This window comes from Tiliqua scincoides, chromosome 2, assembly GCF_035046505.1.
Source record: "Tiliqua scincoides isolate rTilSci1 chromosome 2, rTilSci1.hap2, whole genome shotgun sequence".
In the NCBI taxonomy this organism is placed as follows: Eukaryota; Metazoa; Chordata; class Lepidosauria; order Squamata; family Scincidae; genus Tiliqua; species Tiliqua scincoides.
The window spans coordinates 51,047,524-51,065,234 of record NC_089822.1 but is presented as its reverse complement, the minus strand read 5'-3'; the positions used below and the strand labels follow the sequence as shown (position 1 = coordinate 51,065,234).

The 17,711-nt window shown below is 43.5% G+C and overlaps 1 pseudogene; it reads right to left on the bottom strand.

The window, feature by feature from the left end:
* Positions 1 to 684: 684 nt before the first annotated feature.
* On the bottom strand, positions 685 to 804 carry LOC136642359 (5S ribosomal RNA; annotated as a pseudogene).
* Between the last annotated feature and the right edge of the window lie 16,907 nt (positions 805 to 17,711).

Genomic DNA, 17,711 nt, shown 5'->3' with positions numbered 1-17,711 from the left:
ACCTTTAAGAAGTCCCAATTAGTGTTTGTGGTTGCAATACAATTTTCTATGGATATTTAGAACAGGTAAGATGTTCAAACTCTCCGTATTTCCCAAACACATAGACTATTTTGTAATAAATGGGGAAGTGAGCCAGATATCTGATGTCACAGGCTGTTTTTATGCTGTTTCACCACTTGGATGATGCTCCTTTATTTTGGAAAGGAAAAGAGAGGGTCATTTGAAAATATCAAAAGCCCAAGCAAGTGGTTAAAAACAGTTTCAGTCATTACTTGGAGTATAACATATAAAGAATGCTATTTAAACCTAGAGAAAGTTCAGCAATAACACTAAGGGCACAATCCTAACCAGGTCTACTCAGTAAGTCCTATTTTGTTCACTGGTGCTTACTCTCAGGAAAGGGTGGTTAGGATTGCAGCCCTAGATGTTTCCATGTATCTTCCACTGTATCAAGTTTCCATGTCAGTCAGCTAATCATGTTTCTTGTGCTGCATGTAGGTAATGCAGAGAATTGTAGCCACCTTAACTGTATTGTGCACAAGTACAAGTGGGGCACTGATTAAGGGCTCATGCCCCTCAGAGGACCTCTTCAGCTAAGCTGACCTCCTGAAATTTCTGCTACTGATGGGAGTAGTAAGAACAAAGCATGGTTGGCAACCTTCAGTCTCAAAAGACTATGGTATAAGCCTACAGCACCCGGTATTCCCAGGTGGTTTCCCATCCAAGTACTAACCAGGCCTGACCCTGCTTAGCTTCCAAGATCAGACGAGATCAGGCATGTGCAGGGTAACAGTTGCTGCATAAGAACAAAGCAGCCAAGAGCCTTAGCAACTGTTGGGCCTGGCACCCTCCTTAACCAATGTGACCATCCCCAGGGCCTCCTACATCATCGTAGGGGCCTTCAGGTGATATTCCCATTAGCCAGGAAGGAGGAGGAGCTGCTGCTAATAAATGACTGGGATGGTCAGTGCGAACCAGCAATCCAGATGCCAGCACTGTTTGGAACTGTAAGTAAGAATTGTCATATTGGCCTGAAGTTACAGAGGAAATGTCAACTTCATTGCCAAACCAGTCTTCCTTTCCTCCTACCATTCCAAAAATAGTCTCTGTAGAGACATTGCCTTTGTTTACAGAGATTTTCATTTATCTTGCAAATGGTCAGGAATACACACCCAGTACAGGGATAAATGAGGAGGCAAAAGAAGATGCAATATGAAATATGAACCTTTCTTTTCCCTCTTGTGAAAACTAGAAAGATGTTCCTGCAAAAAATGAATTATTCAGTTCTAGGTTGGATTAATCCTTCAGGTCTGGATAGGTGTAGGCAGGGAAGGAGCTAGCAGGAGGAAAGCAGTGCAACGTTGAGCTTTTTAATCAGTGTAATGGCATAAGATTCACTGTATTAATGGTCATCATGATCTCCTCATTTAGTATGTCACTATGAAATATGAAAGCTCATTGCAAACCAGCATTCATTTGCATAATACACTGTTCTGTTAAAAGTATTTTAGATGAAGAGATCCTAGTTCATTGGATCCTGTATTTGCAGTTTGGAGTACTTAGCCTGACTAATCATCAGCGACCTCACTATGACATTGGTTAGGGTGAATCAGGTCACTTCTGGGCAAGGGAGCCCTTTATTTGACATCCTGCATGTTGGAACATAAGAGCAGAACACAGAAAAATGCTACAACAGTAAGCTTGGTTCATTTCATTTCAGAAGGTTAGCTGCGTTGCAGCAAGAACAAGAGTCTTTGGTGACACCTTGAAAATGCACAGCCCAATCCGATGGACTTGTTGTGCTGGTAGAATGCTAGTTTCACCAGCACTGACTGCCTAATGGCAGTTGTAACATTGCTTCTGGCATTGAGTCCCTTCGGGGAGAAAGGCGGGGTAAAAATAAAGTTATTATTATTATATTCTGGCAGTGCGCAAAGCAGCACATTGCTGTAGCATCGATTTCCTGCACACTTCACTGAAGTGAAGTGCTACCCACCCACTGAAGATAGTGAGAGAGGCAGGAGAGGAGAGGGAATGGGCAGAGAGGGGCCAAACCAGGTGGGGGAAGCTGTGGGCAGGGGTGGATCTGGAAGCGATGGTACACAACAGATACTATCTCCCCCCCCCCCCCAGCAGCAGTCTCCCTGTCCCTTCTCTTTTTGTACTTGCACCAGCGAAATCATTGGTGCAGCCTCCCAATCCACCTTCCCTGCCCCCTGCTGGATACAGCACACCCACGCAAAAGAAGACGGGTGTAAAATTGCCAAATGAGAATTCATCAGTAAATCAATTCACTTACGTCTTAATTGGAGTTACAGCTTTCCCTCACTATAGGGGGGTATAAATTTTTAACAGCAAAACTAAGATTGTATTATCACCAATTATTGTATTTGTTAATGACTACTATATATATATAGAAATCTATATATAGAAATATATAGATTACTATATCTATATAGATTACTACATCTATACAGATATATTACTATATATCTATACTATATATACTATATATAGTATATATATATAGTATACTATATATCTATATAGATATATTACTATATCTATATAGAAATATAGAAATATATAGATTACTATATATATATATATATATATACACACACACACACACACACACACACACACAGAAATCTGCCAGGGCTATTGGACCACTGGATTTCACCACTTCCCTTGTTAACCCATTCCATTACTGAATGACTGAATTTCCTTGTTAACCCATTCCATAAGAACATAAGAACAGCCCCACTGGATCAGGCCATAGGCCCATCTAGTCCAGCTTCCTGTATCTCACAGCGGCCCACCAAATGCCCCAGGGAGCACACCAGATAACAAGAGACCTCATCCTGGTGCCCTCCCTTGCATCTGGCATTCTGACATAACCCATTTCTAAAATCAGGAGGTTGCGCATACACATCATGGCTTGTACGCCATAATGGATTTTTCCTCCAGAAACTTGTCCAATCCCCTTTTAAAGGCGTCTAGGCTAGACGCCATCACCACATCCTGTGGCAAGGAGTTCCACAGACCAACCACACGCTGAGTAAAGAAATATTTTCTTTTGTCTGTCCTAACCCGCCCAACACTCAATTTTAGTGGATGTCCCCTGGTTCTGGTATTATAGGTGAGAGTGTAAAGAGCATCTCCCTATCCACTCTGTCCATCCCCTGCATAATTTTGTATGTCTCAATCATGTCCCCCCTCAGGCGTCTCTTTTCTAGGTTGAAGAGGCACAAACACCATAGCCTTTCCTCATAAGGAAGGTGCCCCAGCCCCGTAATCATCTTAGTTGCTCTCTTTTGCACCTTTTCCATTTCCACTATGTCTTTTTTGAGATGCAGCGACCAGAACTGGACACAATACTCCAAGTGTGGCCTTACCATAGATTTGTACAACGGCATTATAATACTAGCCGTTTTGTTCTCAATACCCTTCCTAATGATCCCAAGCATAGAATTGGCCTTCTTCACTGCCACCGCACATTGGGTCGACACTTTCATCGACCTGACCACCACCACCCCAAGATCTCTCTCCTGATCTGTCACAGACAGCTCAGAACCCATCAGCCTATATCTAAAGTTTTGATTTTTTGCCCCAATGTGCATGACTTTACACTTACTGACATTGAAGCGCATCTGCCATTTTGCTGCCCATTCTGCCAGTCTGGAGAGATCCTTCTGGAGCTCCTCGCAATCACTTCTGGTCTTCACCACTTGGAAAAGTTTGGTGTCGTCTGCAAACTTAGCCACTTCACTGCTCAACCCTGTCTCCAGGTCATTTATGAAGAGGTTGAAAAGCACCGGTCCCAGGACAGATCCTTGGGGCACACCGCTTTTCACCTCTCTCCATTGTGAAAATTGCCCATTGACACCCACTCTCTGCTTCCTGGCCTCCAACCAGTTCTCAATCCACGAGAGGACCTGTCCTCTAATTCCCTGACTGTGGAGTTTTTTCAGTAGCCTTTGGTGAGGGACCGTGTCAAACGCCTTCTGAAAGTCCAGATATATCATGTCCATGGGTTCTCCCGCATCCACATGCCTGTTGACCTTTTCAAAGAATTCTATAAGGTTGGTGAGGCAAGACTTACCCTTACAGAAGCCATGCTGACTCTCCCTCAGCAAGGCCTGTTCGTCTATGTTTTTTGAGATCCTATCTTTGATGAGGCATTCCACCATCTTACCCGGTATGGATGTTAGGCTGACCGGCCTATAGTTTCCCGGGTCCCCCCTCTTTCCCTTTTTAAAAATAGGCGTGACATTTGCTATCCTCCAATCTTCTGGCACCGTGGCCGTTTTGAGGGACAAGTTGCATACCTTAGTCAAGAGGTCCATTACTTAATGGCGAACCATTAAGCATTTCTTCCTGATTCTGTAGATTTTATTTGTTTTTGACTTAAACAAAGATATGGGTTTCTTATTTTACTACACTGATGAAGAATTTCATTCCACCAGGAAGCCTGTATTATATGTCTACCCCAGAACCACTCCCTCCACTACCAGCAAAGCATATGGGTGATTCTCCCATAAGCACAGCCACTGACCATTTCTGCCAGTGAGTGAGGGCGCAATCCTAACCCCTTATGTCAGTGCTTCCCAGCACTGGCATAGCAGTGCCAATGAGGCAGGTGCTGCATCCTGCAGTTGGGTGTCACTCACAGAGGCCTCCTCAAAGTAAGGGAATGTTTGTTCCCTTACCTCGGAGCTGCATTGCCCTTATGTCAGTGCTGGAAAGCACTGGCATAAGGAGTTAGGATTGCGCCCTCAGTCATGCATGTCAGCGCCATTGCAGGGTCATTTACAAGAGCAGATCAATAGATCCACTGTCATAAATGGCCCATAGGACTGGACCATCAATGCAGTTAAGACGAGTGCTCCATCTAATATTGCTGTTATGAATCATCACTGTACTTTACTCAATCATGGTCACCCACCGTACCTCTCCAATTCCATACTCTAGTGCTCTTCAACCTTTTTTGTGCCATGACCCCAATAATAAATACGAGTAAAAGAAGTATGGGACTGGGGACCCACTATTGTTCCCACCCCCTCCCAGGATGCTATCCACCCCTGCTCCGTTATGTCCTCCCAGCACTGTTCACTGTAACCAAGTATTCCTATTACAGAAAGCAGAATAAGTTACCATGAAGCCTGGCACTAGTGAAAACTATTTTATCACAATTGTTAAGAATCTGAGCAGGACTGGGTCACAATCCCCTGGTACCTGAAAGAGTACACTAGATGCTTCCCCCTTTACCTGGTGATGCTCTAGTCTAGTAGTCTTCAAACATTTGCATTCCTGTAAGTTTCCGAGACCCCACAGCCGAGGCTACATGATCCCATTGGTATCCCAAACCAAAACGTATGTGTGTGTGTGTGTCAACTGAAGATAATATTTCATGCATCTGACAAAGTGGAACCTGGTCCACAAAATCTTGTGTTACAATAAATCTGTTTAAATGGCTCAAGAGTCTTTTATTGATGTTGGTTCACCTTGGGGATTAATACTGACACATAAAACTCAGGTCTCATGAAAGAATGAATCAAGATGGTTCAGTGCAAATCTTCCTTCTATGGTTGGAAAATGCCATTAAAATCTAAACGTATATAGTGCTGAGCAGAGAAATGGATATGTCACATGCCAGGGTTCAGTGCTCACAGTTTGAGTCCTGCTTTTGCAGGACAAAGGTGGATGGAAGGGTTAGTGTCTGCCGCTGTCTAGATAATGGCACAATTCAACAAAATGATTTCATTTTCTTAAAAGACCAGATGTAGAAATGCTGGAGCTCAGTTCAGACATCTGTCCAGCTATTTGGGAGGGGGAAAGCCTTGGCCCCTTTTATAGCATTTACCTCACTTCATTTTCTATGTCACTCCTATGCATTCTGGGAGAACTTTGAATCTCTCCTGGTGGAAATAAACCCTTAATCCTCAGCGACATTAAGCATCTGTCACAAGGGAAAAAGGCAATATAATATATATAACATAAAGTCATCTTTTCAATGAGTCTGTTAGCTACCTTGAGTGCTTTTCAGTTGGGAGAGGAAAGGTGAGGTATAGATACTTTAAATAAATAATTAACACATTAAAACTCAGGAATGGGGTAAACTGGAAATTCCAACAAAAAGCGTGAAAAACATCAGTTGTTTTAAGAATTAGTTCTCCCAACTGTGGTTAACAAACAGGGGATGCAGGAATTTGGGGACATCTGCAAGAACATAAGTGTGGTATAGCACCATTCAAAGCAATTGCTTTATATATAATAAATGCAAAGTTATGCAAACCAACAATCAGATGCAAGACTGTGTGCCATATTTCAACCAGATTCAAGTAGTTCCCAGCTATTTCAGTGAGCAGGAAAACTCAGTGGCTTGTACTCGTTGCATTTTGTTAAGCGTGTCATGCTATTGAGCGTTATTTGCTAATATCATTAATTCATTTCCTTCCTTGGGGTTTTTTTTTTGTTTTTTTTTTTAATGCAGTTACCTCTATTTCCAGAACAAATATTAAAACCAGGATCACATGCCTTGCACAGGAAAAGAAGAAAGTGTTAGACTCCTCTTTATGAATAGAAATAGGTGAGTAGTCATCCGCCCTTCTGACTTTGTAATTTATACAGTGTAAGTCAGTAGGGAAGGGCTATAATTGGAGTCGAAGTGAAAATTGCTAGGTAGCACAGCCATCTGCATCTCTTTTAATTAGGCAAGTTCGTTGCCAATATTAACACTTCCAGTTAGCCATATCATGGGCATATTTTACCCATCAGCCTCAGAAGTTGGTACTGATTAGAAAGAAGGATAAACCTCTCAACAGCCAGCTAATGGTTAATGTAATCCAGAAAGCAGAGGCACTGTATGATTTACTGTGATCATTGTCGCATCTACTTAGTGTTTCATGACAAACTCTATTAAGCAGAACAGTCACTGTTAATTCAATTAGATGAGTAGGTTCTTTTTCAGGCCAAGATGCATTTGAAGTCCCAATATCAGTGTGCAGAACGTGGCTGGCTGCCTTTTCGACCAGAACAATTGAAACATAAATATTAAAAAGGGGGGGGGAATCAATAATACTCCTTAGCTAGAGGCCATCAGAAATAAAGCTGAATCCTGAAATAGAAGGAAAGAATAATCCAGATGACCATTATGGTAAATTATAACAAGTATAAATAACCTGCAGTCTCTGTAATACAATATACCTGCAGGCTACTTTCCAGTGCGGCAATACGCAGAGGATGTTATCTCAGGGTATAGTTCTATGGTCTTCACGATGAATGCAGCCAATTGGGTGGGGGTGGGGGGAATCCAGTGAAGTTGCCAGGTTCTGAGTGGCCTACATCCACAATGCATCTATCCGCCGGTCTGTAGTTAGCGCATCATTTTCATATTACAGCATTGCAATCATATGTTTTGGCCTACATCCATGCAAAAAAAGGGGGAGGAGCACATGTTTTACATGCAGAAGGACCAGGTTCAATCCCTGACAGGGCAGAGAAAAAATCTTCCCTGAAACCCTGAACAGTCACCGTCAGCCAGGATCAACAATTCCTAACAGAATAGACCCTTGGCCTGACCCAGTATAAAGCAGCTTCCTATGTGCTACTTTCCTATGTATAGGTGATTAAGGGACAATTATAACCTTAAGGGCCCAATTCTAGGCAGATCTACTCAGTCATTGGAGCTTACTCCCAGGTAAGGCTACAATACAGTGTGTGCTTTCCTGGGAGTAAGCCCCATTAAACACAATGGGACTTACTTCTGAGTAGACATGCCTAGGCTTGTGCTGTAAGTGTGGGTAGGTAATCCCCGTTTGATAACCTGCATATTGTGATAGGGTGAATGTAACAGAGTTGTTTGTGTTTTTTCTTGTATTGCTTATTAAATTTAGGTGGGTCTTGGTTTATTTTTATGTTAATTTCAAATTAAAATATTGCATTAAATTTAGTTAATTAAGGCCAAGATCCTAACCCACTTTCCATCACTGGCATAGCTGTGCCAGTGGGACGTGTGCTGCATCCTGCAGGTGGGGGGCACTCATGGAGGCCTCCTGAAAGTAAGGAAACGCTTTTTTCCTTACCTAGGAGCTGCATTGCCCTTATGTTGGTGCTGGAAAGTGGGTTAGGATTGCACCCAAAAAGTAAGATATGTCATATGTGACTTGGTCAAAAGCACACTCATATGCATGTCTACTCAGAAGTCCCATTGGGTTAAGTGGGGCTTACTCCAAAGAAAACATGTCTGGGATTGCAGTCCAAATGTCCTTTTCTCCTTGATAGATGATACCCACCTCCTGTCAAAAGGAATGCCTGCCAGCTGTAATTCCTGTTTTTAAAAGATGTTCCAGTTCAATTGTAAAGGGTGGGAATCCAGAAATTTGTCTGGAATAGTTCTACATATCTTAGAAGTTCTTCTGATGTACCTTTCCAGTGTGGGACTGATTGAGAAATCCACCCATCTGTATGGCTGCTTGAAGAAATGGAACGTTTCAGCTATTCACAGTTCCTAAAGAAAGAGCAAAGAAGTTCAAACACATATACAGCACTTTCATGGAGAAAATGTCCAGATTGCAAAGAAAGACCTGAAATGAGAAACCAACAGATCTCAGAATATGACTTGTTTTAGCATCAGGAACTTGGCAACTGCTCTTAAGAGATTCCACATTGTCCTGGAGCAGAAAGTTTAAGAAAGCTAACATTTATAGGCCCAACCGGGTTTCCAGGAAGGCTTTACACACTAGAGCAGTGGTTTGCAAACTGTGGGTCTGTTGCCCATGACCCAATTTTTTGGGTCGCAAAACTGACAGGGCAGATTAGGCTCTGTGCATCAAAAGTTAAACAACCTACTACTTGGGGGGAACACTAGTGCCCCACTCACCATTATAACCACAGAGGCTTAAGTGGCTGCTAAAGTGAGAGAAAAAAATTTAGGTCAGTTCTGATGCTAAAAAGTTAAAGAACCACTACAGTAGGGGGAAACAGAGCAAGGAAAAGGTCTTGCATTTTTCCAATCAAAAGTGTGCAATTCTTATTTCCACCACTGATCTTATGAGTAAGATGATAAACAATGGACATGACATCCATAGAAATAAAACAGTGAGTTAAGTTCCACATCTTTATCTACTTGTTCAGGCTGTTTGCTAGGCATTAAAAACAAATGCGTGTTTCTTTTTTTAGTTCATGTCTTCTGCCAAAATGCTGATGAAATCCTTCACAGGACATGTAAATGATTTTCCTCTGATGTTTCATTGGTTTGTGAACAAAAAAAGAGTAAGCAGATTTTGAAGGGGGGGGGGGAAAGCATGAATGGAAGATAACAGGCTTGACTTCATACATGCTTCAGAAATAGGAACATAATTTTATCGTTTTCAGAAAATATAATAGAAAATGTTCATGCTTCTGATAATCACCTTCATTGATGCATCAAATTGAAGATTAAGCTTCTTTTTCCCCACCTCGCTTAATGCTGCTTAAAATCACCTGGGAAGTAATGTTTTATGAGATAGGATGGTTCCAACCATTTTGCAAAGAGCAGGAGACAAAGAATTCATTTTACACCAAACTGGTTTCCTTGGAAACACCAGGAAAAAAAAACGCAACAGTGATGTCGCTTAGAAGTAGTTCAAGGACCTCTCTAACTGTCCTGTGATACAGCAAATTTCTGTTTACCTTCCCCTTTGGATCAAACAAGGACAGGACAAGTTTTGCAATACAGAAGCACGCTGTCTGCTGAGATCATTCCCATTTTATATTCTGCTTTTTAAAAACACAAATGCACTTGGAAGCAAAATAGTGAATATTTGAAATGATTGGATTCGGAACCATTTAAAAATGAAATATTGCCAATTTGTTATTTTTGTTTTTCTTTTTTCTTTTTTAAAGCACAGAATACAGAAGAAAACTCACTGGTCATTTGATGCAGTACTTTGATGGAACTTCCGTTAACAAGACCACCAGTGGAATGTTGCCCCTGTTTGAAACTCACTTTTGCTGTTTCAAACACGCACTCCAAAAGTGAAATTTCATGTAGCTCTTTTGTTCCAAGTGTGCTTCTTAAGACACATGTTGCATGTGCACGTGGGGGAAATCTAGTTCAAGTGCAGGGATCAAGAGCAGTGGCCAAGACCACAGCTCAGTGGCGTGGCATAAAGAAGGAGGGAGACACGTTTAGTGGTGCAACAATAGACCACTTCTATTGTGGGGATAATAATACAATAATGGAAAGGGGGAATCAAGAGTAAAATGCAGAGCAATGTATTCAGTCATTCACACAACTGGGCCCTTCCCATTTCCTCTGCCACTTCATTCTCCTGTTCCTTTTCCGTGGGAGAAGAGATCACCAGAAGTGATGGGTGGAGCACTGCCAGGTAAGAGCTTAGCATTTTGCCCACCAGCTCAGGTGCTGGGGGTTCTTGAGCCAGCCCTGTTTGGTGGCCTATCAGCAGGATACTTATGGACCATCAGAATCCAATCTACTATTTTGGAATCATCAAATTAACCATTTGAGACTGGCCAAGTCCCAGCACAGACTAACTGGCATAAAGAATCATGAGTTCATAACTGTGGGAGCTAACTCGTTCATTGCTCAATTATACTTACACAGAAATAACAGGAGCTTTTGGGGGGGGGCTCCAAGATATAGCCCAATCCTGTGGGCTGCCTAGCGCTGGTGGGACAGAGTCCTGCCATCATAAATTATTTTACTTTAAAGTAACAGCAACATTGGCCAGTAACCTGCACCAGTGCAAGTAAGCCAGCCTGGCCGGGGGCAATTCAAGGGTGGGGAGGGGGAGTAATGGGTTGTGTTGGGGGAAGAACTGGGAGGCATGTCAGGGGAGGAAAGAGGTGGATCTGGTGGCAGTAACTTTTGCCAGATCCTATCACCTCTTTCCCAGGCTGCCCTGCCCCTTTTGCACATATACCAGCAAAATGGCTGGTGTACGTCCAAAGAGATCCATAGGCCATTAGGCAACCTCCCAGGAGGTAACTAAAAAATATCTCCTGCAGGCTGTCTGATTGCCTACCCACCTTTGGTTGCAGCATGTGCTCTATCAGACAGCTGCATCTGTGCAAGCAGTGAGGCAAAGATTGGGGCAAAACCAATCCTGAGCCCCAGGGTGAACTGGAAACCAAGAAATAACTTAGCAGAATGTTTGACCACTCATATTCTATAGATATATGATGCTGCAATGGCACAGAATGGCTTGCAGCAATGTTACTAGACAGGCTGTTGATTGATACGAGGAATATTATGTTCATCGTAGCCCACAGTGATTTAGAGAGCATTTAGCAGCATGCAAAGATATATGAGCTCTCACTGCAGTCTAGGAAAAGGTCTCACACTGACTGAAACAGACCCTCTGTATGCATGGCAGGGAAGCATGAATGGAAGACATATCCCCTATTTAATCAATCCTGATGAGGATGATCAAGCAAAAGTCCTTAGGAAAGCCAGCTACCTGATGGTAGGTGAGAGGTAGACAAGTAAGAAGCTTGACACCTCTTTTGTAACCTCAGCCTTCCTGAGCAAGTAAGTAGCAGGACTAATGGAAAAGGGAAATCTTGTTTTTACTTCAAAGATCCTCCCAGCTATATTTCTGAGCCATACATTGCAAGAAAGAGCCTGTGCGAGAGACTCATGGTGTGAAGTTGTCATGGTGGCTGCTGGAAATTGCTAAGAGGAGACCTTGAGCTCTGCTTCAAAAGAAGAACCTGGCTTTTTCCATCCATTTCTGTAACTGAAACTATTATCTGACCTGGTCACGTATATGAGATTGCCACCATTCAGATGGAAAACCGACAGACTCCAGCAAGTTAGAAAAACAACAGCACCTGTCTATACATGTGTTTGTCTAGTTTACATTAAGGAAGTTCATGCTATTCCTTTTTGATTTGTGCATACATCTCATCACCATGCATTGGATCACACATTTTTTAAACATATATATAATACATACATGATGCTCCCTTTGTTCCATTATGCTGTTCAAGATGGTATACATATTGTCCCAAGGCAGTCTTCCATTCAGACCAAGATGTGCTTAGATGCAGCAAAGTTGCTGCATTCTAGGAGCTTCAGCCCATGCATGTTTACTTGACAATGGGAAGCATCAAGTGGTGACTGACATAGGCAAGTAGGGCATGGTAGACCTGCAATCATAGAGACATCTGTCATATCACCTAATCTCAAGTCAACCTCTCTTCACACTCAATACGTTTTAATCAAGCCAGTCCATGGCACATCTCTAGCAGTCACTAGGGCTGATGGAGAGGCCATTGCTTGCTGATTGAAGCATCAAGTGAGTTCTTGCATGTATGAATTACTTATCATATGACACCATATAACTTCTGTTTGGTCTCACTTCATCTCCGAATTCAATGCTTTTCAACTGAATCAGTGTACTCATTCAACTGTGTACTCATTCATATCAAGTGTCAGAAGATCAGGTGATAAGCATGAATGTGTGAATCAGCCCTGAGTCCTTTGCATGTTCTTCTTAAAGCTGCAATTCAAACACATGATTTACATGCAAGAGGGAAAGAGTGTACATGTAGAGCTGCACGGTCTAAACCTGTGCTTCCCACCTCCCTAGTGAGGCGTGGCTAGCCTCCAGGGGCATCGCCAGGCATCTCCGGGAAAGAGGCTGCTCTGCTCCAAGCACTGCCTGCTGACTTGCTGCTTTTCTGCAGCTGTGAACGAGGTGGGTGGGGCAGAGTGAGGCTGGGAGGGCTGTGAAACATGGTGGGGAGAGGTGGGAGAGAAGACTGGCTGGGCAGGCAGAGGTGCCACATCTCATCAAGGAGCTCTCCCCATGTGCAACCTCGCCCCAAAGACTACATTTCCCAGTGTGCCCCTCGCCCTGGGCATCCTGGGATTGGTCAAGGCTGCTTGGGAAGGAAGGAACCAGCCTGCTCCTAGTGGGGAGGGGGTGTCCAAATGCCCCAGCCTGCATCCCTCCATCTTGCCTGAGGGGAACAGAGGTGGCATCTGCATGTTGGGGGGGTGTGTGTGAGCAGCCCCCATCTTGCTGGGTGTGGCTGCAATCCTTTCCACACTTTCCTGGGAGTAAGCCCCATTGACTCAAATGGGGCTTACCTCTGAGGAAACCTACATAGGCTTGGGGTCTGTGTCAGCTTAATCCAGGATCCTCACCTTTCTCTTTTTCCTCCCCCTTCAAAAACAAAAAAAAAGCCACTCTTGATGGCTTTGTCTCCAAAAATAGATTAAAAATAAAAATCCCCATTCCTTTTTAGCCATCCCTTTTTCTTCCTGCCTCCTTTTGGGGGAGGGGGTACTGTGTTGGCTGCTATTGTAAGACAAAAGGCACAATCCTGGCTAGGTCTACTCAGAAGTAAGTCCTATTGTGTTCAATGGGACTTACTCCCAGGAAAGTGGGGTTAGGATTCCAGCCAAACAGTCTCTAGGTCTCCGTTTGCATCAGTTTGCAATTAGCAGATACACACAAAACAAAGTCTTCCCCTCCCCCAGCAAATTCATCACTTCCCCCCTCCCTTTCCAAAACCCTCCAGGTGTGCTTTTAACAAACTCAGGGCACAATCCTAACAAAGTCTACTCAGAAGTAAGTCCTATTTTGTTCAATGGGGCTTACTCTCAGGTAAGTGTGGTTAGGATTGCAGCCTCAGAGTGCTGGCAGCCTTGTTTCTAGTGTATAATTATAACACCTTCATCCCCATTTTGGGGGTAACTGAGGTGAGGTGTTGTAATGGGGAGCCGTGGCCAATGGCTACAAGGACCAGGGGAGGCGCAAGCCAGAAACGTTCGAGAACCACTGCCCTTTACTATGGTGGAGGGCCTCCTTCTGGAGTGTTTGTTGACCTTAACTTCACATTCATCGGATCAGGACCATTCCAGTGGCCTTGTGTTCCCCTTCTCCTGGCCTTCAATAGGAGCTGAAACATATTTGCCTGCTCACAACACATGTGGCTCAGTTTCAATTTCAATATGGCACAATGCATTTTCTTTGTCAGCTGGGAAGGTCGGACTTCCCTTCTCGTGTTTTTTTAGAGCCTGAATTCATCTGATTAGGACCATTCAGGTGATATTGCATTCCTCTTGGCCTGCCCTTCAAAGTGGACTGAGGCATGTCCTCCTACTCATGAGTAAACATGCATGTGTGACTCAGTTTCACTTTCCATAGTGCTCAGTACATTTGCCTTGTTGGCTATCAGCTTGTCAGTTTCATAACCCACCAATAGTCAGGTTGTGACCCACTGGTGGGTCCCAACCCAGTTTGGGAAACACTGGTCTAAACATTTGGTATATTTATTTGGCATATGTTTCAAGGATCCTCTTTTTCTCCCTCAAACTTCACACTCCTTTTCCTTCTTTGCAAAGCCTTTTGTCCCAGATCCCAGGAGCCCCTCCTCATCACAAGGGGGGCAATTCTTGGTTGGTGTGGTGTTGTAGAATGAGAAAGGTAAGGCTTACCAGTCTGGGGTGCATATTATAACAGTCTTTTTGTTAGCGGTTCTTTATGTAAGTGCCAAGGTGCCCCAGAATACTTCTTCAGGGCTTTCTCTTGTTCCACTAATCACTGATGGGAGCTGACCTTCCTATAGGCATCTTCATCATAACCTATCAGAGGGGGTGAGGCCAGAGTCCTAGACCCACTACTCTGGCCTGATGTCCCTGACCCCACCTCTGAAGGGGTGTTTGACTCTGACAGGTGAAGACCTCTTGTAATCTAGGAACAGCTCCCCAGGCAGGACTTGGCTTCCTCTCCCTGCAGGCCAGCTGTACGAAGGCAGGAAGAGCAAGTCCTCACAAGGCTCAGGGCTGGCCCCTTTCTCTGCCTCTGCCAGGTGCTCCTTCCTGCCCCTCCACCAACCCTTCACCCCTGGATTTACCCTGTTGTCCCTAGCCTTGGTGTCTCCTTTTGTCTTTCTACCCTTGCTCCTTGTCCAGCTCTGCTATCTCTTCTCCATTGCTTTGCCTGTCTTACCCTCCCCAACCTCCATTCTGCTCTCCCATCTCTTTTTGCTGCTCTTTTCCAGTTCCTGCTTCTCCATCTTCATCCTTGCCTCTCACTCTTTCTCCTCCTGGCTTTCTTCTGGCCTTCCCTTAAATCCCTCCAGTCTACCTAACCCCACCCTTCCCAGTGTGACCCTCATCAGTCTACCTCATTGGTCTGTCAACCAATTATGACATCATCATTTAGGCACCAGATCAGGCCATTGGACTCTTTCCTTAAACCATGAGTGGCAGCCTCAGCCTGCCAGGGCTCCACGCCTATCCTTCTCTCTGACCCTAACGTCGGTTCGGGTCTCATCGGTTCCTTCTCCACTGCTACTTGACCATGTTCTATCTTACCCTGGTTCTCATCCTCTCACTTTGTTGCTCATCTCAAGCAGATTATAACCCTGGAGACAGAATATATAGCTTCTGTATTCAGTAAAAGAATTAACACATTGTTGGAACTTAAAGGGGGGTTGTATTGCAATGTTGCAGAGGATACGGCTCAGACCATTCTTTGTTTCTTTGGTGTCCCTAAAGCATTTGCCACCCCAAACAACCACATGTTGCATATGCAATTTATGACCCTGCACAATAGTAATTAATTATCAGGGCATAAAAAGTAAGGAAATATCCAAAGATCAGTCAACCATTTTAAGAGGTTTCTTGTTTTTCAGCAAAGGTATTTGCATTGGTTTAATCACCTCGGGAGGAATGAAGTAGAGCTGAACAGAATATTGGAAATAACCCCATAACTATGTTAGATTTGAACATTAATGTTTAAAAGGCACTGCTTAGTAATAAAATGTTGGTCTCAACAATTCACTCCTATCAAAATAAAGCATCCTAAGGCCCAATCCTACTGAGGGCCTGCACTGGCGGAATGCACATTCCAATGGTGCGTGCTGTTGCAAAGGCACTATAAACAGCGCAAGACCCAGGCACACCAGTAGGAAGGCTGGAATCTTCCCATTGGTACCAATGGTCATTGTGTGGCCCACTGAAGCAGGTACGTCCACTGCAGGGTCAGAGGTGGGGAGGGCAGGGAGAGGATTGAGTGGGGTGGGAGAGGATGGAACAGGGCAGCGGTGGGGTGGGGTGGGCAGATTGGAATGGGAGGGGGCAGGATCAGCCAGGCTGGTGTGCATCATATCCAAACCCCTTTCCTGGACCTGATCTGCCTGGACGAATTGACGCAGACTTGCGTCCAGTGATATCAGTGATATCAGACGCAGACCAGTGATATCGCTGGTGCAGCTCTGTGTTGACCCATTGTGACTGCTATGGCTTACCCTGAGGCATGGAGACAGATGTCCCCTTACCTCAAGGTGACCTCCATCTGCCAAAAATCCCATGTGAGATGCATTGTAGCCCACACTGGTGCTGCTGCATTACCACATGGGGATTTAAGTAGGATTGGGCTGATAGCACAGGCCAACACATTTTGCTTCCTTAGATGTTACACCAATTCCTGGGTTTATTTGGGGTGCTGATTCCAAAAATTGTATCTGTTTTGCCCTATCACGTCTAATTTTGGAGACACGCATAGCCTCTTTAGTGAATGGTTCAAGCAGCTTCCTCATGATGACGGCGACGACAATAATAATAATAATAATAATGAGGAAGCCTACACCATGGCTTCCTCATGAGGAAGCTGCTTGAACCATTTACTAATGAGACTATACTATATCTCCAAAACTAGAAGTGATAGGGCTAAATGGATGCCATTTTTGGAATTAGTACCCCAAATTCATATCAAACCCACCATAAAGTTTGGGAAAAACTTTTCTGACCCTCAATTTTGTAGGCCTGTGTAGTTAAATGACTTTGCAACACAGTCCTATGCACACTTACCTGGGAGTAATCTCCACTAACCACAGTGGAATTTACTTCTAGATAGTTCTGCACAGGATTGCACTGCAAGTCAACCAAGGACATATTTTTTTTCCTTTTATCCTATATAGGACAGAACAGAGAAGAGGTGTAGAAAGAGACACAAAAAATTCCTTTCATTTTTAATGTCAAGTTAAAATTTATGCCCATAGTTCTTTTTAGCCATTCCCCAAAGCAACTCCTGACCATAGACACAAGTAATGCAGGATCTCGTCTAACATTCACCTCTTGTGTACAAAATGCATTAACTTGAGCGACAGTATGCTAAGTGGTCTCCTGGGTAATTTCTTTATAACAAACATGCCAGTCTACATAACTAATGCAATGTAGTGAGTTCTTCATTCATCTTTATTTTTTACCTTTCAATACAAATCTACAAAGCCCCATCTGAGGATTAAAGCACCAGCTGTTAACATTTGTGGGAGAGGCCTCCAATGTCTCAATGCAAATTAGAATGAAGTTGTTCATCTTACAAAAGTTGGAAAATATACTCTTTCAATAGATCTATGAAAGCCTCAAATTTGCATAGAGGCCAAATTAAAGAAAAAAATTAGCACTGTCCCTTTACTAAATCAATGCACAGAATCTTTTTTTAAAAAAATTTTTTATAAATCATAATAGAAAAGAATGCTTTATAGGATTCTCCAAACAGGAGTTTCATCAGTATGATAATTATGCAAGTATTCCTCTTTTCAGACTCATTTTGTTATGTATATAATGACATTTAAGCCTCACTCACTCACTGCTGAGGATGTTGAGATAATCAGAGTTCTTCTGGGTGAGCCTAGAGCCCTTGAATTTGGTATATGGGTAGCCCAATATACCCCACAAAATTTTC